This window comes from Acinonyx jubatus, chromosome C2, assembly GCF_027475565.1.
Source record: "Acinonyx jubatus isolate Ajub_Pintada_27869175 chromosome C2, VMU_Ajub_asm_v1.0, whole genome shotgun sequence".
NCBI lineage: Eukaryota > Metazoa > Chordata > Mammalia > Carnivora > Felidae > Acinonyx > Acinonyx jubatus.
In genome coordinates, this window is record NC_069384.1 from 77,680,942 (window position 1) to 77,702,340 (window position 21,399).

Below are 21,399 nucleotides of genomic sequence, written 5' to 3' on the forward strand. Positions count from 1 at the left end.
GCAGAAAGATGAGATTTTTAGCATAGTTCGGACTTTCTATTTACATACCTTACTTAATCCAGATGTAAACTTTTAGACAGCTGTATCCTTTAGATTCAAAAGATTTATTGGTTGCTTGTATGCATTCTGAATCCTGGTTGGGTATATCTTGGATTTCTTTTGGCAGGATCAGTGGAGGCAGATCGGGGTAGGCTAGGCGAAAATCTTGTTGATGACAAAAGTAGGCCTGAGATATCAATGTAGGGAAAATTATAGTAGTCATTAAGCAAGAAACTTATTTCAAAGTTGGGCAAGGAAAAAAGAAAGTGGTTTGGGATTTTGGTCTAGTGTTTTCCCACCTTCACTATATAAGCAAACAGTTAACCACGTACTTTATTCTAAACACCTTACATCTATTGACTTGTGTAAAATTCCTAACACTTCCATCAGCCACATCTCACTTACAAAGAAACAAAAGCTAAGAGAAGCAAAGTCATTTGCCGAAAGTAATTCGGTTATGTAAGAGGCATAAATCAGGTGTGAAACAAGACAACCTGGCTTTGGAGTCAATGCTCTAACCAACCATACCACACCAAGCTGCCTCTGAAATGTCCTTAAGTTATTTCAGCGGCCTTCGAACTGGCTTCCTTACTCCCCATCTTGTACGCCCCACCTTCCAACCTGTTTTTCACCAGCATGATCTGCTTATAATGCAGCTTTGACCCATGTCATCCCCCAGCTCAAAATACTTCAGTGGCCCCTAGCTGCCCTTCCAAACCCAGTGACACATCCTCAGCCTGGTACTCCAGGGCTCCACAACTTGGCCCCAACCTTCCTTTTTCAACCTATGTCCTAAATTTCTTTCTCCACAAATCTTGTGTTCCAGCTAAACTTAAACCATCTCTTCCTATTCCAAAAACATGATTTGATTATCCTGTATCTATGGCCCTGTCCACAGTCCATCAAAAACCCTCCCAATAGCAAGGCTAATATAAACCTCACCTCATCCTCCAATATGCAAAAATCACATACTCTGGTATGGACTGAATTATGTCCCTCCAAAACCCGTATTTTGAAGCCCCAACCCCCAGCATGACTATATGTGAAGATAAGGACTTTTTGGACATAATGAAAGTTAAATGAAATCATATGGGTGTGTCTTAATTCAATGTGACTGATGTCCTTAGAGAAGAGACCTCAGGGATACACATATAGAGGAAAAGTCATATGAGGACACAGCAAGAAGGCAGCTATTTGCAAGCCAGGAAGAGAGGCCTCACCAGAGGCCAATTCTGTTGGTGTTTTGATCTTAGATTTTCAACTTCCAGAATTATAAGAAAATAAATTTCTACTGCTTACGCCACCCAGCCTGTAGAGTTATGTATAGCAGACTAATACTCTCCCTCATTCCTTAGGATAGGGAGTCTCAATATTGTGTTCAATGACTGGTTTTGAGTCCTTTAAATTTAATAATGTGCTAATATGGGACTAAAAATCTGGGTATGTAAACTCTCTGAAAAAGTCACTAGTAATGAGAATGCAATCACTTCTGAGGAAGAACAGTGATTCCCAATGATTAAATATCACTCATGGTTATTGCACTTGTGGGGGGGGGTCATTACACAATAATGTAATTATTTTTATTGTTGATATGTTGACTGATCTGACAGTGCTTTCTTAAATATTTGAAAGACAACATTCCTTCACATTCTAGAGAACACTCCAGAAAGCAAACACAGGCTTGATTGTGCCATGTCTCTTCCCTCCCACAGTCAGGAAGTTACTCCTTGGCCATACTCTTATTTCAGGAAAGACATCAACCATCAGATTGTGTACAACCAGTCACACCACAACTTAGTTTTAACACACTGTCCACATTTCATCTGCATCCCTGAAAAGGCACATCAGCAAACCAGTTGAGAATTCTTGTGCTTGGGCAATGATCATCTGAGAGTCATAGGACAACACTATGGGTAAATATTAGAAATAAGTATTAAATTGATTCCTGTTGTCACAGGACTTTGCATTAATGAATGATCAGAAACAACAGATCAGAAAGTGTTGGGATTTAGGAGAAAAGATTACAAGGCGATTTTAGTTTAGTGTTTGTCTGTTTTTTTAATGCTTCGCTGCATTTGCAATTTTTCTCTGGTGATTAAATATTACTTTTAGAATCAAGGGGGAAAAAAATAAAGAAATTCTACTCTGGATAGAGCAGAATCTCTATCCAGTCTCCCGGGTCTCTCCTTATAAGGTCTCAATAGATCTACCTTCTCAAATTAGCACCATTTTTGCCCTGCTCCTTGGTCATCATTTACATTCACTAGACCAATGTCCTTTCCCTCAGGTCAGTCAAATAAATTAACCATATTAATGTGAGCTAATAAGTTAATAGGGTTAAGTGCCCTACAACTCTAATTAACACTTTTGAATTTCGATCACACCTTCAAAAAACACTTCCAAAATGTGGACTCTCTGACCCTGCAGCTACCCAGTGGTCCATGAAAGTGTGGGTGGGGCTAGACCAACCTTCCAGTCACTAACCAAAATGTGGTCACTGATTCAGTAACCCTACTTTATACTGGAGTAAATAATTAGTCCTGTGGTTGCAAATGGACAGCCACAGCACCGTGCCAAATTGCTAAACCCTGGTTTATTCTCATACCTCTCTCTTAACCACCTTGGTTGATCCATTCACTCTTAATGTGAAAGAGTAAAGAGGTCTTAGAAAGAGAAAAGAGGGCACCTGGGTGGCTCAGTCGGCTAAGCGTCCGACTTCAGCTCAAGTCAGATCTCATGTCCTTGAGTTCGAGCCCCACGATGGGCTCTGGGCTGACGGCTCAGAGCCTGGAGCCTGCTTCCGATTCTGTGTCTCCCTCTCTCTCTGATCCTCCCCCATTCATGCTCTGTCTCTCTCTGTCTCAAAAATAAATAAACGTTAAAAAAATTAAAAAAAAAAAAGGAAAGAGAAAAGAAAGTATTTAGATACCTATGCCTATGCCTCTTCAGTAGAAGAGCTCTTCAAATAGAGATTTGGGTTTTTGTTTTGTTTTGTTTTGTTTTGTTTTGTTTTACTTGATACATCTTAAGTTTGAAATGGATTTGCCCTATGACTGTTCCCTTTTCCATGCCCATTTGATGACTCCCAGAGTCCATAAACTCTTCAATCCATTGTACATGGGAACAATCTCTGACTGGAAAGAGAAAACCCAAAATAAGAATGCCATTACTTTAGAGCTTCCCAGGCATCCTCCTACCCCAAAAAAGGCAGTAAAAGTACTTGCTTTAGAAGGAAGAAAGCATAGCAAACTAATTAATTTCTCATTGAGACATTCCACTAATTAGTTAAAATAAAACAGTGCCAGAGCTTGGGTTAGAACTATATTTCAGAAACCCAGGCCAGCGTTATTTCCACTACATTAATGATTCTCAACCTTGGCTGCACACTGAAATCGCCTATACAGCTTTAATAATTACTGATGTCCAGTCACACCCCAAGAGATTCTGATTTAATTGGTCTGATGGCCTGCGTATCCAGAGCTTTAAAAGATCCCCAGGTGATTCTAATATGCAGCCAAGCTTGCAAAACCACTCATCACAGTGTGCTGCCTCTCCTAGTGACTAATGGCCAATGGTCTAGGTCCCATGGACAGTGAACAAAGAAGTAGATGGTGCCCTCATTGCTCACCTCAGCTTCCCCTCCCTGCCCCCTCTCCCTACTCACATATGTGCAGGTATGTACTTAGAATAATGAGTTGTTTATTTAACTAGTAGCTGCTATCTGTTTACAGCAAACAACATTTTCCTAAAGAGCCAGATAGTAAATATTTTAGACTTTTTAAGTCATACAGTCTCTGTACTCAACTGTGCTGTTGTAGCAAGAAAGACAGAAAATATGTAAGTAATGGACATGGCCATATTCCAATAAAACTATATTTGTGAGAATAGGTGCCCGGCCCTCAAGCTACAGTTTGCAGACCTTCAATTTAGAGTCTCTAGGACATATAAAGCAATTACTACATTTTTCAAACGGGGGCTACAGTGACTCTGATGCCAGTGGCCTTCAGCACTCCATTGTAACTGTTGGAGTGTATTTGCCTGCCTGAAGGAAAGACTTCCTGCAGAATAGTTCTCCTCTGCCTACTCCTGCTGTTGAATAGAGCTGCTTTTTCAGGGCAGAGGCCACGGTGGTCCCCAAGAGCCCATACCCACAGATGTTCGGTACCTCCCTCTGGATACCTCCAGCTCCTTCTCTGTGCGTATATTGATTGCATTACTTGTCCCCTTCCGCACAATTACTTTGCGCTTTCTATTTCCCGTTCTAGACCATAAGCAACTGAATGATAGTTACTGTAATGAATACTACTACTAATTAGTATTATTATTATTTGCATGCACAGGTTGCACTGCAGTTCACGGCCTCTTTCACATCCACTAGGACTTCGTCATTCCCCTGGGAGACGAGTGGAACCATGATGATCACCACCTGGATGTCGAGATGAGAACACTTAGACTCAACAAAATTACTGAGCATTAAGAGGCAGTCTACACTTGAATCCAGATCTTGTGATGGCAAGAAGGCATGTTTAATGCAGGTGGGGAAACTGCATATGGAATCAGAGAGCTGCATTCAAATTCATTTAGTAGTGGCTATGAAAATAAAAAAAAAAAACACAACACACTTTTATATTCATTGTGGAGGTTAAGGCCAAAGAGCACCAGATTAAACAGCCTGTGAAGAAACTCTATGGCATTGACGGTGACCAACATCCACACCCTTCCTGATGAGGCGGGCAGGAAAGAAAAAGGCATAGATTTGACTTGCTCCTATGATGCTTTGCATATTGCCAACAAAGTTGGGACCATCGTAATCGAATCCAGTTGGCTGATTATAAACATAAATATTTGTAAAACGAAAAAAATCAGTTGGTAGTTTTGTAATCTTGAGTAAGTCAGTCAACGCCTTGAAGTTTTGTTTCTTACACTACAAAAATATGGACACCAGTATATATTCACCTTTAGGGTTTGTGCTGAGAATTAGAGATAATTTGATTAAAATTTCTGGTATTAATTAGTGTAAATACTGGCAGCTACCATTACTACCACTACTAATGCCATTATTATTAAAACTACTACTATTAAGACTACTGCTTATCCAGGATTCTTCCCATTTTGCACATGTTCCATCCACTTCCATTCACTGTTGCATGCTTCATTGTTTTAGCACAGTGCCTTTATTTGATAGGTGCTTAATTAATACTGAGTGAATTGAATGAATTAATTTACTAACGGGGCGCCCGTGTGGCTCAGTCAGTTAAGCATCCAACTTCAGCTCAGGTCACGATCTCACTCACGGTTTGTGGGTTCGAGCCCCGCATCAGGCTCTGTGCTGACAGCTCGGAGCCTGGAGCCTGCTTCTGGTTCTGTGTTTCCCTCTCTCTCTTCCCCTCTCCTGCTCATGCTTTGTCTCTTTCTGTCTCTCAAAATAAATAAATGTTAAAAAAAATTAGTTTACTAATGATTTGGTTATATAGACCTGTATTTATAAGCTCCTTCCTTTTAAAAGTAATGAGAATATCCCCCAAAGCAGAGGAAAATTGGATGACTCCTTTTTAAAAAGACAATATATAAAAGAAATTTCCTTCTCAATTCAAAGAATCTCCTTAGCCAAGTGTACATGCCCAGAAACACTTTACTCAACAACCTAAAGTAAGGGAACATAACCTCCAGCTGACTTCTCTTTCTTATAGAATCATTAATGCCTAAACGTCAACAAAAGAAAAGCTGTCAGCAGTATTTTCTGGATTAGTAGATGCTCAGCTTTGGCTGAATCATCAGTAAAAATGATAATTTTCTCTCGACTTAGAATTTTTCTTGGAAGATATGACAAACACTCCTGGAGAGCCCTGGAGAGGGTCAAAAGTTCAGACATATCTCATTCAAGCACCCCAATCATCTCTCATTTGCTCCACTGGGAAATCAGCAAATCGATTAAGACATACTGAATCCCCACTATGTATCAGGCACTTTACTGGGCACTGAGGTGGTGACAGAAGCAAAAGATGTGATCTATGAGTTCAAGCAGTTTACAATCTGATGAGTAAGAACAGATGTACGATTCTGAAATGGACTCTGTAAAGTATGCTCTGGGGTGTTGGCCTAAAACTCAAGAGAGAGAAAGAGAGAGAGAGAGAGATCAGTATGAGCCAATATAGGCAGGGAAATCTTCCAAGGGCAAATTCCCAGCTCCAGACTTCTAGTGGTACATGGACTTGTACTGAGTACTGGCACCTGGTCAGGCATTTGAGGAGGTAATGGCTGGAAGAAGAGGAAGAGACTTTACCAGCTGGCTCAAAAAGAGGTCTGAAGAGCAAGTTCCTTAAGAGTTCTGCTCCAGGATGTCATTCAGGCGTCCTTGCTCTCCTGTGACTCCTCCCTGCTCTAAGTCCTTAGGGTCCGCACTATTCAGCCAGAGGATGAGTGCCAAGAGAGTAAGAATCACATGAGGAATAGAATCACATGAGGAAAGTTTTTAAGGGACACATCACTTCGGTTCTTCTTTCATCAGTCAAAACTCAGTCAGGACCACTTTTATACACCATACACAAAACTAAATTCAAAATGGATGAAAGACCTAAATGTAAGACAGGAGACCATCAAAATCCTAGAGGAGAAAACGGGCAACAACCTCTTTGACCTCAGCTGCAGCAACTTCTTACTTGCCTTCTCCAGAGACAAGGGAAACAAAAGCAAAATGAACTATTGATAACTAATCAAAATAAAAAAGCTTATGCACAGTGAAGGAAACACTTAACAAAACTAAAACACAACTGATGGAATGGGAGAAGATATATGCAATTGACATATCAGATAAAGGGTTAGTATCCAAAATCTATAAAGAGCTTATCAAACTCCACACACACACACACACACACACACACACACACACACAAAATAATCCAGTGAAGAAATGGGCAAAAGACATGCATAGACAATTTTCCAAAGAAGACATCCAGGTGGCTGACAGACACACGAAAAGAGGCTCAACATCACTCATCAATAGGGAAATACAAAGCAAGCTACAATGCAATACCACCTTACAACGGTCAGAATGGCTAAAATTAACAACTCAGGAAACAACAGATGTTGGCAAGGATGAGGAGAAAGGGAGACACTTTTGCACTGTTGGTGGGAATGCAAACTGGTGCAGTCACTCTGGAAAACAGTATGGAGGTTCCTCAAAAAATTAAAAATAGAGTTACCCTACGACCCAGCAAATGCACTACTAGGTATTTATCCAAAGGATCCAAAATGCTGATTTGAAGGGTCACATGGGCCCCAATGTTTATAGCAGCATTATCAATAATAGCCAAATTATGGAAAGAACTCAAATGTCCAGTAACTGACGAATGGATAAAGAAAATGTGGTGTATATATATATATGTGTGTGTGTGTGTGTACATACATATATATACATATACATATATATGTGTATATATACATATATACATATACATATATATGTGTGTATATATACATATATACACACATATATATATGTGTGTATATATACATATATACACACATATATATATGTGTGTGTGTATATATATATATATATATATATCCATCTAGTAACTTCACCAAACTGAAAGTCCAGCATGCTGAATCTGTCCTTTCTGTCTGATCTGGATATATTTCCTTATGGTCCAATTGGTCCAATGACCTGGAAGCTACATGGAATATATAATTATATAATAAGAAGGATAGCCAAAATAGAAATAGTCGTTCAGAAAGGGGAAGAATGGACGACACACAGAAGTGATTAATCCATAGCAATTCCTAAATCCCCCTGGGAAGGCATTTTGAAGGCCTTTTAAAATGGGAATACAGAAGATTAGTTGACTGGATATTGATGATGCCCTTGGGAGGAGCTCTCCTGTCCATTTGTTGCTATGACCACTGACGTCCTCCTTGGGAAGTTCTTCCTTATCCATATCCTCTGTGGCCATATCTAAAGTGAATGTGCTTTTTTGCAGCAGTCCAAATTTTACAGCCAACTTCTTGCTGGGGCAAATATGAAGAACTGAAGAAAACATAAAAGCATTTTCAGTCCTGGGCCATGGTTTCTTTGATGTGACAATGCACCAGAAAATTTGGTAGGTTTAGAACCTATTTCCTTCTTGTCAGTTTCTTATGCAAATACACACAAAGTCTTTCCTAGATAGAGGGGAGCATGAATATTGGTGAGCATTACTGGTTTCTGCTATAATTACCCACTGTGTAAAAAGGGGGGGGGGGAGAAATAAGTATATGCATTTATATTTGCTTGTTATTTTAAAAATAAACAGTAAAAGGACAAACACAGTGAGAAAGGGAAAACAGAGTGAAGAGAGACAGGGGTGGGAGCCAGATTTTCCGTTTATATCTGTTAACATTGTTTAGAGTTTTGAACCACATAAATGTATTACCATTTCCAAAAAAATAGCAACTTTTAAAATGAACATAAAGAAAACCTGGTGCTCACTGCATCCAAACAGTCTGTCTTCCTTTGGCTCTTCAGTAGCATCATTTCACTCTGTGGGTTTCACTGATTGTGTTTACTTCCACCAATACAATTATATGAGCACATAGAATCAGGGACAAGAGCCACCTGGTAAGATTCACCCCTAAATTCTCCGCTCAAGAGTATAACGTTCTCTAGCTCCTCATAGAGGGGATGGCAAGAAGTGGGCATAGCTATAAGTGCCCCTAAAAGGCCAGAATGGCATATAGATATAGGTGCCCCTGAAGAAGATTATAGAAAGGACAACTCTAAAGAAGAAATGAATATCAATATTGAGCCATAGCATTCTTTGACATAAATAGAGCCTTTTTTGAAAAGGTCACATTTGAATAAAAGGAAAGAAAGAAAGGACTTCCCAGACCAGCCTGCAAGAGAGAACTGTGATACTAACCCATACAAGGATCGAACTGAATCTCTAGTCCATACTCAGCCCCCCACAAATGAAAGAGACTAGGCAACACAAAGAGATTTTGAAGTCAGTTATTATACAAGGCATAGCTCTACAAATGTGTTCCAGAGTAATCAGCCACAATAGGTTTCTCTCTATATTAAAGGGTAGTCTTAAAGAAGATGGAACGAACTTGATCCATGTGGTCCTAGAGAACAGAATGAAAAGCCTAGATGAAAATCCCCAAGGATTTCCCAAAGGTAAACTTTGTTCCAAATTGAGAAAAATTTAAAACAATTTTCTAGAGATAGCATGGACCACTGTGCCACTTTGAGGGAGGGATGTAACATAAGCATGGGGGTCAACTGGCTAGAGGTACTGTGGGAGCACTTTGAGATAGATGGTCCTTGTGGATGACTTCAGCACTCTCTCTCCTATTCTCTTCCCCTCTGTGTCACTGCTTAAACAATATGCATGGGATGTGGACCAAGTAGTTAGTTGCAGTCAAACGTAATCATCATCTCTGAAACCACAGCTGCAAGTGACAATGGCATGTGGAAAAAAATGTAGTTGTTGGGCCTTTAACACACCAAGGAATAAGCTGTAGACTGCACATTACAGAACTCCGTGTGAAAGATTCAAAGCCATTAAAAAGACAATTAACAATAATAGCTGATATATATTGAAGTCTTAAATATATGTGCTAGGTGTGGTTGAGTGTTTTTCATATATTAAATCATTTAATCCTCTTGGAGGGGGTGGCCTTTGAGAGATGCTTAAAAAATAAACAAGACACTGACATGTTGATATAGTGGGAAGGTAGAATATGACTGAGTTCAGGTCCTAGGTGAAGCCTGTGTTGGTTTATAGCAAGGTCCAAATAATATCCTTAAACCCTGTGTGGCACTGGAAAATTCTGGTTCGGTATTCATCAGATGAAGGATGATGTCTGCAGACAAAAAAAAAAAAAAAAGATGTAGATTCAGAAAATACCTTAGGGTAATCATTTATCAACATGCAGCTCCCGGGAGAATGGAGTAAACAGATTTTTTTTTTTAATTATGGAGTTTGGAGAGATTTGGAGAGCCTGGTATTAAGTATTCTGCTCTATAACCAGAACTGTTAAACCACCAGGAATAGACTTAAGTGTTTCTATTGTGGTGGTTGAGCATGAAAATAAACAGATTGAGCCAACCAGATTGGCAAGTCTCTTCACAGTTCAACAGTTCACGTCTAAGAATCACAAATAACTCCAAATCACAAACCCCTGAGAAAGATTTTGAATTCTAGCAAAGGAGAATGGTAAAGACTGGGGCTAATAACCAGGGAATCCTCATTTCAAGTCCCAGTTTTGCCGCAAGTGTTGATAACACTTGGCCACAATCGCTAATCTTCACATTCAGCAAGCCTCTTGTGATGGATGTGAAGAGGCATGGCCTTGATCCCCCTTCAAGAAAGGTCCTGCTTCCCCAGCTGCTGAAACTGCTATCATGGACTGTCTTTAGCTGTCAGCCTTCCGGGGCTGCAGGGCTTCAGGTGCAGAGCTTCCTTGGCCAAGGTGACTCCTTCCTGGTGTGGTACATATCCAAGAACTGATAGAGACTGGACTAAAAAGTCCTGGCCATTGCAATCAAACTGGAGCAACTCTGGTGGACCATTTGAGCTCCAGAGCTTCTTGTGGTGTTTGTTGAGGTGACCAGGCAACCGAGTTCCTGAATGACAGCTCCACTTCTTCTGCCCTCTCCCACATTTGCCCTTTTCTTCCATGGGTGCTGATCCTAAGGATATAAACATCCCAGCAAACATCCTATGAACTAATCTCTGTAGCAGGGTCAACAGCCAACCTTCCACAGATCACTAATCACTGAGCTAGGGTTTAACTGGATCATCTTTCAACGAAACAAAGGTTGAATTTGCATGGAGTGACCTTGAAAAATCAGTTTACCTCTTTGGGCATTAGTTTCCCATCTACAAAATGGGAAATGCATATAAGGGCTCTTCTATATCTGTAAGCCCCTATTATATGGAATCTCTTCAATGGCCAGACAGAATAGGAAAGCTCTGTCTACACGGTGTGAATCCAGAATGTGAAAAATTCAACCTGATTAAAACATTATCTTCCAACCCAGCTCTCAGGTGCCTACTGTGTCACATTTCTGCCCTATGACTTAGACTTCAAATCTGTCAATAGCTGAAATATAAGGAAGTACCTGTGAAATTTAGATATATCACTTCTTTTCACATGAACAGGCATTGAGAAAGAAAGTAACAAGGACTTAAAAACAAAAAAACAAAAAAACAAACAAACAAACAAAAAAAAACTCTGGCCTCTGCAGAGGAGAAAAGGGTTTAAACTGTGGAAAACAAATTGTCCTGAATCAAATATATTTTCGTTGGGGCAGGGGTTGGGTACATGAGGCAGTGTACCTCGTGTTTAATGCTCTTCAATCTGAAAACATCATGTTCTTCATAACCAGAACCCACTAGGCTCAGGAGTATCATAGAGCAGGCACTAGAATCCAAATGACCTATCTTGAACCAAGGGCTGCTTCAACAAGATGTGCCACTCAAGGCAGCTCAGGCATCCAGGGATGAATTCCTCTTCTGTAAAATGGACATTTTAACAATTTCCCTGCTTTTCTTCAGGGATCCTGGGAAGATGATGTGACACGTGGATATAAAAACACTTTGATAAGTAAAATAGCAACACATATGTGTAATGTATTTTTGTCATTTCTGTATTTCCAATTCTCACAGTCAGAAAGAGTCCCAGGTTATTGAACTCACCTTATCTTCAGCATCTTTCAATAAAACAAAGGTCAAATTTCCTCAAGGGAAAGAGGATTCTGGGAAGATGGTGGAGTAGAAGCATTAGGAACCTTCCTCTTTGTCTAGACAATAATTGCACAGGCAGAATTTATCTGATTTAACGATTTTGGAACTCCGGAGTCTACTGAAGGCTTTCAACTTCCAGAGAAGTCTTGGAAAACAAAGTGCAGTTCGTTTCCATCAATTTTAATGTTCAGATAGTAGCAGCTACCCATCCCACACCCTCAGCTCCATGGCAGGGAACTGTGACCATGTTTCAAGAGCAGCTTCTACCAAAAGCCAGGATGGGCAAAAAGGGCTGTATCTTCCAATTATCTGAGATCTTTGCTGCTGATCAGTCATACAAAGAGGTGGGTGACCTCTTTCTTACACTTCCTTCTATTGTTGGAAGTCTCTCCCCACTGGCTGAAGTGAATTTCTGGGGACTTAAAGGGCCAGTGTACTTTTTCTTCCTCCCTTCATTTTTCTCTTTTTCCTCTTTTGGAGGCTAGATATTAAAGACTAGGACATGCAAAAACAACTGCACATATAGAGAAAATTAAAAAGTACGTGCCCAAGGAAAAACACAGATTCAGAAAAGGACTGAGAAGACCATAAGTTTACATCTCATGCTAAACCTGGGCACAGAGAGAGTCTACATCGAACAAAACAAAAGCAAAAACAGGAAGCCCGGGGAGGGGGGAGGGATAGAATCTGATTTCCAGAGTTACCACCTTATTAGATTCGAATGTCCAATTTTCAACATGAAATCACAAGGCATATAAGGAAACAGAAAAATGTGTCATATTCAAAGGAAAATGAAATCAACAGAAACTATCTCTGAAAAAGACTTGATGGCAAATCTACTAGGCAAAGACTTTAAAACACCTCTTTTAGTGTGGGAAATAAATTCAGAATTCTGTATGCTTGCACCAATGGGTTAAAAGGCTTAGAGCAAAAGCTGCCACAGGGTGAAAATACCCAAGGCCAGTAAGACCAAGCATAGAGGCAGAAAGCAACCACTGCACCCAAAATTACCTAGTGAAAAGGGCTACCCTTGAGGCATCATGCTCCAGTAATCTTCAACTTTGGAGATAACAGTCACTTGGCTGTATCGCCCCCAGAGAAACTTGTCCATCTGGTGTCAGATGCCAATATATTATTGTGCTTTAATCTCAACTTCTAATGCCACTCGCACTCCAAACCTTTTGCTTCTTACACACACAAATTAATGGCCACTTTCTTCTTGTTTTCTTCTGCATGTTCACCACATATGTAAAACCTTGAAAGCTCAATAAATACAGAGACAAAACCCCTGTTCAGGGCTCTTCTCTCCTCCTGGACATTAGCCCCTGTCATATTAAAAAAAAACTTTTTTAAGTTTATTTAGTGTTTTTCAGAGAGAGGACAGAGCATGAGAGGGGTAAGGGCAGAGAGAGAAGGCAACACAGAATCCAAAGCAGGCTCCAGGCACTGAGCTGTCAGCACAGATCCTGATGTGGGGCTTGACCTCACTAACCGTGAGATCATGACCTAAGCCAAAGTCAGACACTTAACCCACTGAGCCACCCAGGTGCCCCATAGCCTCTGCCATATTCAATTCTGCTTCCACTCTCTTGTTGGACAAGAGAGAACTCCAGACTCAAAGTCAGTGACATTTTGGAGATGTTCAAAGAACTAAAGGATGATGTGGAGAAGGTAAGAAAATGGTGTATGAGCAAAATGGAAAAAAAAAAAAACTAAAAAGAAACCAAAGAGAAATTCTGAAGTTAAAAATATAATAACGAAAATGAAAATTTCACTGGAGGGATTCAAAGACAGATTTGAGCAGACAGAAGAAAGAATTATCAAATTTAAAGATAGGATAATTGACATTATTGAGTCTAAAGAACAGGAAAAAAAAAGATTAAAGAAAAGAGAAAAGAGTCTAAAGGACATATGGGATACCAAGTGAATCTTAGGATGAGAAACAGCAGAAGGGTTATCTGGAAAAAGAATGTTTAAAAACTTCCCAAAGTTGATTCAAGGCTCAAATATAAACATACAAGAAGCTCAACAAACTACAAGGAAGATGAACTCAAAGAGATACACACTGAGACACATTATAAACAACTATTTGAAAGACAAGGACAAAGAGAGAATCTTGAAAACAAGAAAGAAGACACTTGTCACATACAAGGAATTCTCAATTAAATACCAGACTTTTCATCAGAAACCTTGGAGGCTAGAAGACCGTGGGCCCATATATTCAAAGTGCTAACAGAAATAACTGTCAACCAAGAATCTTACATCTGTCGAAACTGTCCTTCAAAAGCGAGGGAGAAATAAGATATTCCCAAGTAAACAAAAGCTTAGGGAGTTCATTACAACTAGACCTGCTTGGCAAGAAACTCTCAAAGAAGTCATGTGAGGTGAAATGAAAGGACATTAGATAGTAACTATAAGCCATATGAAGAAAGATCTCAATAAAGGTAAATACTCAGACGATTATAAAAGCTAATATTATTGTACCAATAATTTGTAACTACTTTTTGTCTTCTACATCATTAAAGAGACTCATACTTTTTTTAATGTTTATTTTTGAGAGAGAAAGAGAGCGCATGAGTGGGGGAGGGGCAGAAAGAGAGGGAGGGGCAGAGAGAGAGGGAGAAAGCGGGTCTGAAGTAGGCTCTGTGCTGACAGCAGAGAGCCTGATGTGGGGCTCAGATTCACAAACCAAGCTATGAGATCATGACCTGAGCTGAAGTCAGACTCTTAACCAACTGAGCCACCCAGATACCCTGAGACTCATACATTTTTTAAAAAGTGAAGAGATTCTTGGATACTGTGAACAAACTGAGGGCTGATGGGGGGTGGGGGAGAGGGGAAAGTGGGTGATGGGCATTGAGGAGGGCACCTGTTGGGATTAGCACTGGGTGTTATATGGAAACTAATTTGACAATAAATTATATTTTAAAAAATTAAAAAAATAAAACAAATTATAACCTTTAAAAATAAGTAAATTAACTAATTAATTAAAAAGTATTAGTAGGAGTATCTGGGTGGCTCAGTCAGTTAAGCATCCAAATCTTGATCTTAGCTCGGGCCTTAATCTCAGGATTGTGAGTTTGAGCCCCACAGTGGGCTCCGTGCTGGGTGTGGAGCTTACTTTAAAAAAAAAATGTGTTAGTCTAAAAGCTAGTGTTATTGTAGGGGCACATGGGTCGGTTAAATGTCTGACTTCAGCTGAGGTCATGATCTCACAGTTTGTGGGTTCAAGTCCCACATGGGGCTCTGTGCTGACAGCTCAGAGTCTGGAGCCTGCTTGGGATTCTGTGTCTTCCTTTCTCCCTCTTCCCTTCCCCTGCTTGCATTCTGTCTCTCTCTCAAAAATAAATAAACATTAAATTTTTTTAATAAATAAATAAATTAATAAATGCCAGTGCTATTATAGCTTCAGTGCCTAATTCCACATTGTCTTTTCTATACAATTTAAGGGACTAAAGAACATAAAAGAATTATTAGTTATGTTTTGGGGCATACAAAACATAAGGATGTCATTTCGTGATGCCAATAACCAAATAGGGTGGGGACAGAACTGTAAGGAGCAAAGTTTTTGTATGTTATTGAAGTTATACTGCTTATAGCAAATAAGAATGTTATAATTTTAGGATGTTACTGATAATCTCCATGGTAACGACAAAGAGAATAGCTATTGAATACATGCAAAAGAAAATAAGAAATAAGCGTAAACATTTTATTACACAAAACAATTAAAGGCAAAAGAAGTCAGCAATGCAGGAAATTAGGGGCAAAAGATATATACGGCAGATAGAAAATAAATAGCAAAAGATACAAGTAAGTCCTTACTGATAACAATTACTTTAAATGCAAATGGATTCATTTCTCCAGTCAAAAGACAGAGATTATCAGAATGGATAAAAACACAGGTGCAACTATATCCTCTCCATAAAACACTCAGTTTATTTCCAAAGACACAAATAAGTTGAAAGTAAAAGGATGAAAATAGATATTCCATGCAAATAGTAACCAAAAGAGAACAGAACTATACTACATAAGACTAATACTATATAAGATAAAATAGACTTTAAAACAAATGAAAAAAAAATGAGATAAAGAAGGAGTTAATATATTAATAAACGTTCAATAGAACAAGAAGATATAACAATTGTAACATTTATGCATTTAGTGACAGACCGTTAAAATATATGAATCAAAAACAGAATTGAAGGGAAAAATAGCAGATCTTTAATAATAGTTGAAGACTTCAATCCTCCACTCTCAATAATAGTTAGAACAATCAAACAAATAATAAGTAAGAAAATATAAAACTTAACACAATGAACTATTTCTAAGAGAGATATATACAGTACACTCTACCCAACATCAACAGCATGCACATTGTTATCAAGTGCAGAAGGGACATTTTCCAGAAGAAACCATATGTTAGGCCACAAATAAAATCTTAATAGATTTTAAGAGATAGATATACACATTTTTTACACCAACCACAACAGAATGAGGATAAAGTTAGACATGAATAATAGGGGGCATCTGGGTGGCTCAGATGGCTGAGCATCCAACTTTTTATTTCAACCCAGGTCATGATACCAGGGTCATGGGACTGAGCCCTGCATAGGGTTCTGAGTATGGAGCCTGCTGAGGATTCTCTCTCTTTCTCTTCCTCTGCCCCTCTCCCCATCTCATGCCCTCTCTCTCTTAAAAAATAAATCGTAATAATAAAAATAAAATAAAATAAGAAACGAATAACAGAAGTAAAACTGGAAAATTCACAAATTTGTGGAAATTAAACAAGAAACTCTTAAAACAAAGGGTCGAAGAAGAAATCACAAGAGAAATTAGAAAATACTTATAGATGAATGAACATGAGAAAACAACATACCAAAACTTAGGGAACATAGTGAAAGCAGTGATAAGGGGAAATTTGTAGCTATGAGCAATTACATTTAAAAAAAAAGAAAAGAAAACTCAAATCAACAATCTAACCTTGCAAACTAAGGAACTAGAAAAAGAAGAATAAACTAAACCCAAAGTTAGAAAAAGGAAGGAAATAATAAAGATGAGAATAAAGATAATGAAACAGAAACTTTTTAAAAATAGAGGAAAATCAATGAAGCCAAAGGCTGATTCTTTGAAAAGAAGAACCAAATTGACCAACTTAGCAAGCTAAACTAAGAAAAAAAGAGAGAAGATTCAATTTCTAAAATTAGAAATGAAAATGGGGATATTACTACCTTATCTACAGAAACAAAAAGAATTATAAAAGAGTACTATGGAAAATTATATACTAAGAAAATTTAATAACCTAGATGAAATGGACAAAATCTAGAAACGCAAAATTCATCAAGATTAAATTATGGGAAAAATTAGAAAATATTAATAGACCTATAACCAGTAAGGATATTGAATGAGTAATCAAAAGTCTCTCAGAGGCACCTGGGTGGCTCAGTTGGTTAACAAGCATCTGACTCTCAGTTTCAGCTCAAGTCATGATCTCACGGTTCTGTGAAATCCAGCCCTGGGTCAGGCTTTGTACTAATAGCAGGGAGTCTGCTTGGAATTCTCTCCCTCTCCCTCTCTGCCTCTCTCTCACTCTTTTTCTCTCTCTCTCCCCTCAAAATAAATAAATAAACTTAAAAAGAAATCTCTCAACAAGAAAAAGCCCTAGACCTGAGGGCTTCACTGATGAATAGAGAAAGAATCTATCTCAACATGATAAAAACCACATGTGAAAAACCCACCGTGAACATCATACCCAATTGTGAAACACTGAAATTGTTTCCTCTAAGATCAGGGACAAGGCAAGAATGTTCATTTTCACCATTTCTATTTACCATAGAACTGGAAGTTCTCACCAGAGCCAATTAGGCAAGAAAGGGAAATAAAGAAGTAAAATTATCTCTATTTGTAGAAGATATGATCTTAGATGTAGAAATCCCTAACAATTCTATCAAATAAAAACCCCACAAACAAAAAGAAAAACAAATAAACAAAAACCTGTTAGAGTTAATAGATGAATTCAGTAAAGTAGCACGATACAAAGTCAACATGCAAAAGTTAGTTGCATTTCTATGTGCTAGCAATGAGCAACCTGAAATGGAAATGACAAAGACAAGTCCATTTAAATAGCATCAAAAATGTCCATCAAGTGATGAATAGATAAAGAAGTTGTGGTTTATATATACAATGGAATACTACTTGGCAATGAGAAAGAATGAAATATGGCCTTTTGTAGCAACGTGGATGGAACTGGAGAGTGTTATGCTAAGTGAAATAAGTCATACAGAGAAAGACAGATACCATATGTTTTCACTCTTATGTGGATCCTGAGAAACTTAACAGAAGACCATGGGGGAGGGGAAGGGGGAAAAAAAGTTAGACAGGGAGGGAGGCAAACCATAAGAGACTCTTAAAAACTGAGAATAAACTAAGGGTTGATGGGGGGTGGGTGGGAGGGGAAAATGGGTTGTGGGCATTGAGGAAGGCACCTGTTGAGATGAGCACAGTGTGTTGTATGGAAACCAATTTGACAATAAATTTCATATTTAAAAAAAATAAAAAATAAAATAAAATAGTATCAAAAAGGGGATGCCTAGGTGGCTTAGTTGGTTAAGCATCTGACTTCACCTCATGTCATGATCTTGTGGTTCCTGGGTTCAAGCCCCATATCAGTCTCTGTGCTGACACCTCAGAGCCTCGAGCATGCTTCAGATTCTGTGTCTCCTTCTCTCTCTACCCCTCCCCTGCTCACACTCTGTCTCTCTCTCAAAAATAAATAAACATTTAAAAAATTTAAATAGCATCAGAAAGAGTAAAATACTTAGGAATTAGCCAAAAAGATAAAAGACTTATTAAAACTACAAAATGTTACTGAAATTGAATAAGACATAAATAAATGGAAAGACATCTCTTTAATGAACTGCAATATTTAATATTGTCAAGACGTCAATAGTATCCAAAACAAGCTACAAATTCAATGTAATCTCTATCAAAATTCCGATAACCTTTTTTTACAGAAATAGAAAAACCCATCCTAAAATTTATATGGAATCTGAAGAGATCCCCAAATAGCTAAAGCAATCTTGAAAAAGAAGAAAAAAAACTGGAGGATTCACACTTCTGATTTCAAAACTTAATACAAAGCACAATAAGTAGAGTGTGATGTTGGCATAAAGAAAGACATATAGGCCAATGGAATAGAATATAGAGTCCAGAAATAAATTCTTGTGTTACAGTCAAATGATTTTTGACAAAGGTGCCAAGACCATTTAATGGGGAAAGGACAGTCTTTTCAACAACTGGTTCTGGATAGCCACATGCAAAAGAATGAAATTAGACCTTTTACCTAATAGATAAAAATTGGCTCAAAATGGATCAAAAACTTGAATGTAAGACCTAATGCTATAAAACTCTTAGATAAGAACATAGGTCAAAAACCTTACGACATTGGATTTGGTAATTTCTTGAATTTAACACCAAAGGCACAAGCAACAAAAGAAACAATAAACAAATTAGACTTCATGAAAATTTTTTTTAATTATGCATCAAAGGATGATATCAACAGAGTAAAAAGGCAACCCAAAGAATGGGAGAAAATATTTGCAAATCATATATCTGATAAGGGGTTAATATCCGGAATAGATAGAGAACTTTTAAAACTCAACAATAAACAAAAAATCCAATTCAAAAATGGGCAAAGGACTTGAATAGGCATTTATATAAAGAAGACAGAGAGATGATCAATAAGCACATGAAAAAATGCTCAATATCACTAATCATTAAGGAAATGGAAGTCAAGACTACATTGAGATACCACCTTACACACCTTACAATGGATACAATAAAAAAAAAAGTATTGAAGAGGTAATGGAGAAACTGGAATCCTTGTGCTCCATTTTTGGGAAGGTATAATGATACAGCCGCTATGGGAAGCAACATGGTAATTCCTTAAAAAGTTAAAAATAGAATTAACATACGATCCACAATTCCACTTCTGGGGATATACCTAAAAGAATTGAAAACAGAGTCTCCAAGCAATATATGTTTATGGCAGCGTTATTTACGATAGCTAAAAAGTGGAAGCAACCCATGCACTTAATAAGTGCTTCAGCAGATGAATGGATAAGCAAAAGGTGGTATATACATCATGGAATATTACTCAGCATTTAAAAGAAAGGAAATTCTGCGATATGCTACACCATGGATGAACCTTGAATATTATGGAAATCAATAAAACAGTCACAGAAAAATAAACCAGTCACAGAAAAAATACTGTATGATTCCAGTTTTTTGAGGTACTTAGAATAGTTGAAGTTATAGAAATGGACAGTATAATTGTTTTTGCCAAGATCTGGAGAAAACGGGAGAATGGAGAGTTGTTGCTTAATGAGCATAGAGTTGCAGTTTTATAAGATGAAAAAGGTTACAGAGATAGATAGTGGTGAAGTTGTACAACATCATAAATGCATATAATACCACTGAAGTGCACGTTTAAAAGTGATTAAAATGATAAATGTTACATGGTGTATGTTTTACTACAATCTAAAAATGAATAGACTTCCAGGGAAGATGACAGATTAGGAGGACCCTAAACTTCCCCCATCCCATGGATAAAACTGGATAACACTCACATCAGTGTAAATAACCCAGAAAAATGACCCGAAGACTGGCAGAACAAACTCTCCATAGCTAAATGTAGAGAAGAGGCCACATCAAAGAGGGTAGGAAGGGTGGAGACATGGTCGGGAGCTAAACAGACCACAGGACTGTCCAAAGGAGGGAGGGACACCTTCGGCACGGAGAAGGGAAAGAAACTGACTCTCACACCAGGGAGCCCACATGAGAAAACAAATTCCCGTAACATATGGCTTTGAAAACCGGAAGGACTACATATCACAGGTTCTTACAATCAGTGGGGCTTAGCACCTAGAACTTTAAAAATCAGTAGGCTCAGCTCTGGGAGAGCCAGGAGGGCGGAGTTCCTGCCCTTAAAGATACAGCACAACAAACAGCCCCACAGAGATACAACATGGAAGCAGCAATTTGAAAAATGCCTGGGGTATACAAGAGGGAGGTTTATTTACTAAACTCAAAACATGTGCTAGAAGGACAGCAATCACTGGAAGACTTCTTCAAGAACAAAAGAGCTGGCAGGAACCATTTCCTTCCCCTGCCCACCTCCCCCTGCCCCCCCCCCCCCCCAGCTAGACACAGGAATACCTATGGGAACCAACACAGTGCCAACACTCACTCCCTAACTGAACAGCACACTCCACCCCCACGTTTTCTGCAGACATGCCCCTTCCAGCTAGGTCTTGGCTCCAGATATCCTTCCAGAGCAGACACACACAAACCTTGCCAACATTGCAGGCCCAGCCTCTGTGTTCCCCTTCAGACCTGTCCTCTCCAATACGCTCTTAGCTGGAGTTTGTCCAAAATGGTGCCATAAGCCTAGCAGTGTTCAAGCAACCCCAACAGGGAACAGCACTACTCCAAAGTGACTCCTGCCCTGGGGAAAAGGAGAAGATAACCACACACAGCAGTTTGCGGCCCCAGCAGTGGTCTGAGGGCAGCCAGCTGGTCTGACTACAGGCCCCACCCACCAATGAAAACTTCTTAGAGGACAACACAGGGAGAG